Source organism: Ursus maritimus, unplaced genomic scaffold (assembly GCF_017311325.1).
Source record: "Ursus maritimus isolate PB19 unplaced genomic scaffold, ASM1731132v1 scaffold_28, whole genome shotgun sequence".
Lineage (NCBI taxonomy): Eukaryota > Metazoa > Chordata > Mammalia > Carnivora > Ursidae > Ursus > Ursus maritimus.
This window is the reverse complement of record NW_024425341.1, coordinates 24586617-24594876: the sequence shown is the minus strand read 5'-3', so window position 1 is coordinate 24594876 and position 8260 is coordinate 24586617. Positions and strand designations below refer to the sequence as shown.

The 8260-nt window shown below is 41.7% G+C and overlaps 1 pseudogene; it reads right to left on the bottom strand.

The window, feature by feature from the left end:
* The window catches only part of LOC103679364, a 73879-nt pseudogene that overhangs the window by 46840 nt on the left and 18779 nt on the right, over positions 1-8260 (bottom strand).

Sequence of the window (8260 nt, the reverse complement as noted above, 5' to 3'; positions counted from 1 at the left end):
ACTGGTTAACCTGTGTCCTGAATATTTTGACATGTTGACTTTTCATTTACATTCCACTCAAGGTGCTTTTTGTTGGTGTTGAGATCTTCTCTTTGTCCCAGTGATGTAGTTTTGGAATGTTGGCGAGGTCTGGAGCCACCAGACAAGAAAGAATTCTTGAGATGTCTTTGGTGTAGAAAGGTGATTTTATTAAAGCACGAGGACAGAACCCATGGACAGAGAGAGCTGCTGCCCTTGGGGTTGTGATGAATGGCTGATTAGATACTTGGGAGTTGGGGAAGGTAAGGAAAAAAGGAGGTGTCCAAAAGTGCTTTCATAACCAACAGAAGACCCTCTGGATGCTGGAGGCTTGGTATTGCCCAGTTAAGGCTGTTTTCCTTCTAATAAGGCATTAACATTAAGACAGCTGGAGCTGGGGGTGTGTGGGTGACTCAGTTGGTTAAGTGTCTTCCTTCGGCTCAGGTCATGATCCTGGAATCCCTGGATCAAGCCCCATGCCTGCTTCCTGCTCAGCAGGGAGTCTGCTTCTTCCTCTCCTTCTACCCCTCCCCACTTGTGTTCTCTCTCTCACTCTCTTTCTCTCTCTCTCAAATAAAGAAATAACATCTTCAAAAAAAAAAAAAAGACAGTTGGGAGCTTTCTAGAGGAATGTTATACTCTTCCTATCACGAGTCCTTGTCAACAGGCCACAGATAATAAAGAAAACTAACTGTGTTTACATTTCCTTCTGCCTCTGTTTCCTACAGCACTACGGAGGGGAGGGTGATGTTAGGGCTCCAAAAAATTGAGTTAAGCATCTCTGAAGGCTAGGCTATTGATAAGAATCCTTTCTCCTTGTAAATCACTAAGACATTGGTAAACTGATGGAGGCTCATGTCTTGCAGGACTGTGATCTTTATCAGTTAACCATTGTTTTTCTCTTCCCGTAGCTTTAGCTCAGACACCAGAGCCTGAGGAATGTCACACACATCCCACCTGCGTGTTGTCAGCTTCTGCTTTGTCCTCAGCTTGCCTTTTGCTCCCTCATCACCATGAGTTCTTTAAAATTGTGGACTTACTTCCCTAGTACTTGGGGATTGTTCAGATAATTTATGTTATTGGATTTTAGTTTAATTCCATTATCGTTTGAGGACATGCTTTATATCATTTTTTTTTAATTTCATGAGGTTTGTTTTGTGGCCCACAACATGGCCAATCTTCTTAAATATTTTATGTGAATATTCTTGAAAAGAATGAATATATCGTGTTGCTGAGTTGAGTGTTCCACGATGGCAGTCAAAGACATCCGCCTGATGGCTCTGTGGAGGTCCTCCCTACCCTTGCTGGTGTCACAGCTCACTCTTCTATCAGTCAAGACAAATGAGTGGGGAAATCCTCCACTGAGTGTGAGTTTGGCAATTTCCCCTCTCAGTTCCTTCCGTTTCTGTGTCAGGTGGTCAGAAGCTCTGTTGCTAGGAGATTCAAGTTGAAGATTATAATGTCCTTTCGCATAATTGATCCTTTTCTTATAATGCAGTCCCACCTCGTTTTTAATCAGGATTCTTGCTCTGGCGTCTGTTTTGTCTGATTATAATACAATGACTCCAGCCTCCCTTCAGCTGGAGCGTGCATCTACACCCAGCTACATCCTTTTACTTGTATCCCATCACTTTATACTTAAAGTTGATTTCCTTATAGGGAAAAACCAATAGCTTTTCCCCTAAGGTCAGGAACAGGACAGGGATGTCCACTCTCACACTGTTGTCCAACAAAGTACTAGAAATCCTAGACTCAACAATCAGACAACAAAAAGAAATAAAAGACATTCAAATTGGCAAAGAAGAAGTCAAACTCTCACTCTTCACAGATGACATGATACTTTATGGGAAGAACCCAAAAGCCTCCACCCCAAAATTACTAGAACTCATACAGGAATTCAGCAACATGGCAGGATATAAAATCAATGCACAGAAATTAGTTTCATTTCTATACACTAACAATGAGACAGAAGAAAGAGAAATTAAGGAATTGACCCCACTTAGAATTGCACCAAAAACCATGATACCTAGGAATAAACCTCACCAAAGAGGTAAAGGATCTGTACTCTAAAAACTACAGAACATTTACGAAAGAAATTGAGGAAGACACAAAGAGATGGGAAAATATTCCATGCTCATGGATTGGAAGAATAAATATTGTTAAAATGTCTATGCTACCCAGAGCAATCTACAGATTCAATGCAATCCCTATCCAAATACTATTGACATTTTTCACAGAGCTGAAACAAATCATCCTAAAATCTGTATGGAACCAGAAGACACCCCAAATAGCCAGAAAATGCTGAAAAAGAAAACCAAAGCTGGGGACATCACAATGCCGGGCTTTAAGCTTTATTAGGAGGCTGTAATTATCAAGACAGTACGGTATCAGCACAAAAACAGATACACAGATCAATGGAACAGAATAGAGAACCCAAAAATGAACCCTCAACTCTATGGTTAATTAATCTTTGACAAAGCAGGAAAGAATATCCGATGGAAAAAAAACAGTGTCTTCAACAAATGGTGCTGGGAAAATTGGAGAGCCAAATGCAAAAGAATAAAACTGGACCATTTCCTTACACCACACACAGAGAAACACAAAATGGAGGAAAGACCTAAATGTGAAACAGGAATCCATCAAAATCCTAGAGGAGAACACAGGCAGCAACCTCTTCAACCTCGGCCACAACAACTTCTTCATAGACACATCTCTAAGGGCAAGGGAAACAAAAGCAAAAATGGACTATTGTGACTTCATCAAGATGAAAAGCTTCTGCACAGCACAGGAAACAATCAATGAAACTAAAAGTCGACCTATGAAATAGGAGAAGATATTTGCAAATTACATATCAGATAAAGATATATATCCAAGATCTATAAAGAACTTATCAAAGTCAACATCCAAAAAACAAACAATCCAGTCAAGAAATGGGCAGAAGACATGAACAGACACTTCTGCAAAGAAGACACACAAATTGCCAACAAACACATGAAAACATGCTCACCATCTCTTGACATCAGGGAATACAAATCAAGGTCACAATGAGATACCACCTCACACCACTCAGAATGGCTAAAATCAACATGTTGGGAAACCACAAGTGTTGGTGAGGATGCAGAGAAAGGGGATTCCTCTTACACTCTTGGTGGGAACACAAGCTGGTACAGCCATTCTGGAAAATAATATGGAGGCTCATCAAGATGTTAATAATAGAGCTACTGCACAACCCAGCAATTGCACTACTATTTTCCCCAAAGATACAGATGTATTGATCCAAATGGTCACCTGCACCCCAATGTTTAAAGCAGCAATGTCCACAATAGCCAAACTGTGGAAAGAGCCGAGATGTCCTTCAACAGATGAATGGATAAAGAAGATGTGGTTCATATACACAATGGAATATTACTCAGCCATCAGAAAGGATGAATACCCACCATTTACATCAACATGGATGGAACTGGAGGGTATTATGCTGAGTGAAATAAGTCTATCAGAGAAAGACGATTATCATATGGTTTCACTCATATGTGGAACATAAGGAATAGCATGGAGGAACACAGGGGAAGGGAGGGAAAACTGAATGGAAAGTCATCAGAGAAGGAGAAAAACCATGAGAGACTTAAATCTAGGAAACAGACTGAGGGTTGTGGAAGCAGATGGGCATTAAGGAGGGCACGTGATGTGATGAGCACTGGGTGTTACATGCAACTGATGAATTATTAAACTCTACATCTGAAACTAATGATGTTATGTTGGCTAATTGAATTTAAATTAAAAAAGTAATTTCCTATAGTCAGCATGAAGTCTTTCTTTGTTACACAATCTGACTTACTCCATTTTTTATTAACTTGTTTATACCATTCTCATGTAATATGATTATTCATGTATTTGGATTAAAATCTGTCATCCTTTAGAGTGTTTTTGTTGTTCTTTATTATTGCTCTATTTCTTCTGTACTTATTCTGTCCTCTTTCCTGACTCTTCTTTTAATTAAGTATTTGTTTTGAATCCATTTTAACTCCTTGACTTGCTTATTGGCAACGCCCTTTTTATCTATTTACTTTTTCAGTAAATCCCTGCAGGGTTACAATACACTTTTTGAATGAATCAGAGTCCTCCTTTTATTGCCAGAACTTTACAACAGTTTATGCTCACATTTCCCCTCGCATTACTTGAACTATTTTCTCATAATGCACTATGCTACAAATGCAGGAGCTACTGCTGCTGTTGTTGGCCTGAGTGAGTTAACTTTTAGAGCATTTCATACTAAGAAAAGTAATACATTTAATTTTACTTTTGTTTTTCCCATTTCTAGTGTTCTTCATGTCCTCGTGTAGATCCAAGTTTTGTATAATACATTTCAGCCTACAGAGTTTCCTTTAAGAATTCTTAGAGACTAGGTCTCTCTTTTTCCCATCCCTTCCCTTCCCTTCCCTTCCCTTCCCTTCCCTTCCCTTCCCTTCCCTTCCCTTCCCTTCCCTTCCCTTCCCTTCCCTTCCCTTCCCTTCCCTTCCCTTCCCTTCCCTCTTTCTTTCTTTCCTTCCTTCCTTCCTTCCTTCCTTCCTTCCTTCCTTCCTTCCTTCCTTTCTTTTTCCTGAGAAAGACTTTATTTCTCATTTTTGAAAGACTTTGCTTGGCATAGATTTGGGGTTGATGGTTGTTATTCTTATAGTTACATTGAGCATGTTACTTTGGTTATCTTCTGGCTTTACGGTTTCTGGTGTGAAATCTGCTGTAACCCTTACTCATTTTTCTTCTAAATGCAGTATTTCTCCCCCCCCCCCCCGGCTTCTTTCAAGATTTCCATGTCAGATAGTTAAAAATGTGTGTCATAGCTGAGCTGTTTCTGAGGATTTCTCTGGTGCTTGGAAGTGGGTTGTTTATTCTTGCTTTTCCATATGCCCCATCCGTTTTTTGTTCCGAGCTGTCCATGTTGTAGCGGACAGCAGTGATGCGTTAGCCCTTCTTCATGTCTGCGGATGGCACTACTCTGCTTTGCAAAGCAAAGTGTGGCATTTGCACTGATGTAGTTTGGCCTGTGTCCGAGATCTGCTGTTGCTATGGTGACCTTCTGTGCCCACAACTTCCAAATTCCTGTGGAGGCCCCCTGTTTTTGGGGTGGGGGTGGGGTGGCTTACTTGATCCTGAGCTTTGCTTTGTCCTCAACAGGGGCACCTTTGCAAGCTCCGATCTTTCCTGTCCCGCCAAGGGTAGTAACTGTCACCACTTGTTATTCCAACCTGTGGAAGGACAGATGCAAATTAAACATAGGAGGCTTAAGGCTCCAGGTTGAAAATCAGAAATTTCCACCCCTCTTTCTAATCAGATTGTTTGTTTCAGAAAACTTATAATTGTAAGCTCTTTTTCCTCTTTTTGAAATATATGTGAGTCCTTTTAAATATTTGTCAGTTCTGTGATCCAGGAATGCCCCTTTCAAGGTGCTGGGAGTCATCTCATTGAAATGCAAACATCAGGGGGAAAGCACCCCATCTCTTCCTGTAGGAAGGGAGGAGCCTAACTTGGGGGGAGGAGCCTAACTTGGGGGAGGAGCCTAACTTGAGGGGAGGAGCCTAACTTGGGGCGGGGGCACCTTCCTCCAAGTTGCAAAACTACATCCTGTCAAGAAGATGTGAAAACTTCTTTTTTGTCTGAATAAACCCCTTTAGCAAACACAGTAGTCACCCCAATTACCACGTGCACGGAGCGTGAGCTCTCTGGGACAGATGGCGCCATGTGTCCTGTCCCTTGTGGACTCGCTCTTGTTTATCCTAAGAGCATGCCTGGGATGGGATGTATCTGGCTACCAAGGAGGGCGGTTTCTAGCCGTCTTTGCAATCTCTTAGTGGTTGCCAGTGATGCAGATCGTGTTCTCGTTTGCTAATTATTCAAGAATACCACTGTTTCCTCTCTCGTCTACCTTCCTGGGGGCTTTCTGGGTTAGGAGAAGACTTTGCGTTTAAGTATATTTCCCCACATGGGCTTGTCCAGTGCTTGTGGGTGTGGGTGTGGTCTCTGTTCTGATTAGACCCCCTTTCTGTCCACACCCCCCTTTCTGTCTCTCGGTTGGGGAGTTATCTTTTCTCTTGTCCCTCGGTGCTTCATGGCCCCTGCCTCTGTTCTAGCTAAAATGAGTATGCCCAGGAACCAGCAGGGTGTTTCCCTTTCTCCCAGGCACTGATGCATTTGTTCTGTAGCCAATAAAGAGGATTCCCGCAGAGTTCTGGGCCCCTCCCTGATTCCTGCACCCAAATGGACGCCACCGAAGACTCTTCCAGCTGTTTTGTGGGAAGACTCCTTGGGTCTTGTGAAAGAAGAACCTGCAGGGTATTGACAAAGACTCTCCCTGACGAAGACTGAATCAGGCTCCCGGGAGCTCTCTTGTTGACTAGCCCCCAACCTTGGGTCCCAACCTTGGACCTGTCCTTGACCCACTTTGTCCCATTTTAGCAAGAATCCTGCTGAGTCAGCTAAACAAAAATTTCCCCACCCAAATGCTTATCTGCCACCCCCACATCAAATCACTCTGGTTTGTCTTTAGCAAGTGTCCTGTCCAGTTGTGTTAGCCAGGACCTCCTCCCCCGGACATTTCCTCCTGGTGACTTTTCCTCCAAGACTCCCCTCTGCTCGTGGGCTCTACACCCTCATCTTCCTCCATGTAATCAGAGTTGAGTCCTTTCTCTCTCCTCTGCTGCAAAGCCCTTTGCCCACAAGGTCTTCATTGCCATCTTTAACAAGTGTCATGAATCATTTTTCTTTAAAAAAGTTACAGACTCCACAATTTCTGTGGTCCCCGCGTGTTCACATGGTCAGCTATTCTGGCTGAATGGTTCTTACTAGTGTGTGGCTAATTCTGTCCCAGACAAGCGTATCTCTGAATCTCCTTTCTCCCTGTGGACACAGTCTCTCCTGAAATTTTGAGCTGGTTGATGACTTTGATTTCAGCTCTCTAACGTGTTGGAAAGTGATCATGAACTTGAAATTAGTCTAGGGCTTTTTCATTGAATGAGCACCATTACTTAGAGCTGGCTGCATATGGGGATGGATCCCACAAGGGCAATATTTACTTCTATGAAAAATAATAAATATTCTAACAAAAGGATTTAGTTTTGGCATTGAAAAATGTGACAAAGCCTTAGGAATAGTAACAACGCAGTTTACAGCCTTTATCGGAGAAAACAGATGTAATTACTGTCAGCCTTAATGATGATTATTTCTTCAAAATACATTTTTTTCTCTTCATCTATCAATATTAAAACCTACCTACGAGTCATTCCTTTTTTTTTTCTTTCTTAAATAGTATAATAGTCTTAGTTCAACTCATTTTTAAATTTTCTGAATAGGTGATTGTCATTAGGAAATGTGAGGCTAATTATTTTTAGCTCCAAGGTTACTCTCTTTTCCATATTAACACAGTTGTCTGTTCCCCACTTTCTTGCTAGAGAGAAAATTAATGACTTCTTAGAGGAAACAAAGTATGCTCCCTACTTACATAGTATGCTCTCTACTTATATCAGCAGGCTGTCCACCGAGAGTTTTAACTTCAGGAATTCCACCGGCATTTATATTTATTTGAGTAAAATGTTTTTAGTTTCTATTTATCTTATCTCCTTCTTTATGTTATGACATCCCTTTTATAGTTCTTTCAATATTTTAAATAATTATATAGAATGCAATATGAGAGGGCCTTTCTGATTTCCTGCTTGCTTTCACACCTGGACCTTGTCTCTTCGTGTATTTTATAAATGTGCATTGTGACCGTCCTGCAAGGCCAGGCTGGAGCATGTTGCTTATCCCGGGAGCACTTGCTTTTGCCTCTGCTGGGTGTCCAAGGATGCTACCAACCTGGAAGCCTTGAAGTTAGGATGGCCTGGGAGCTTCCAAACCACCCAGGGCATGTGCGTCCAGTCACATTGGAAAACAGGGCCGTGATGATGTAGTATGGAATGATATTGTGCAATTCAAAGCATGGCTCAAAAAAGAATGCTCTCTTGTTATTTCTTGTAGGTGAGTGGACTTGCTCTAGAATGTTCTTTCATGGAATGCACAGTTCTTCGATGGCCCTGGTTTTATTTTGGTATCTTGATTCTAATTTCTGTACCTTGTTACGGCCCAAAATGTCATAAGGCACAAAACCAAGCTTCAATGAAAAATACTTGGTTTTGGAATATAGGTGAGAGTCGGTGGGGTGGAGTCCAGAGCTGACAACCAAGAAAGAATTCTTGAGGCGTCTTTGGTGCAA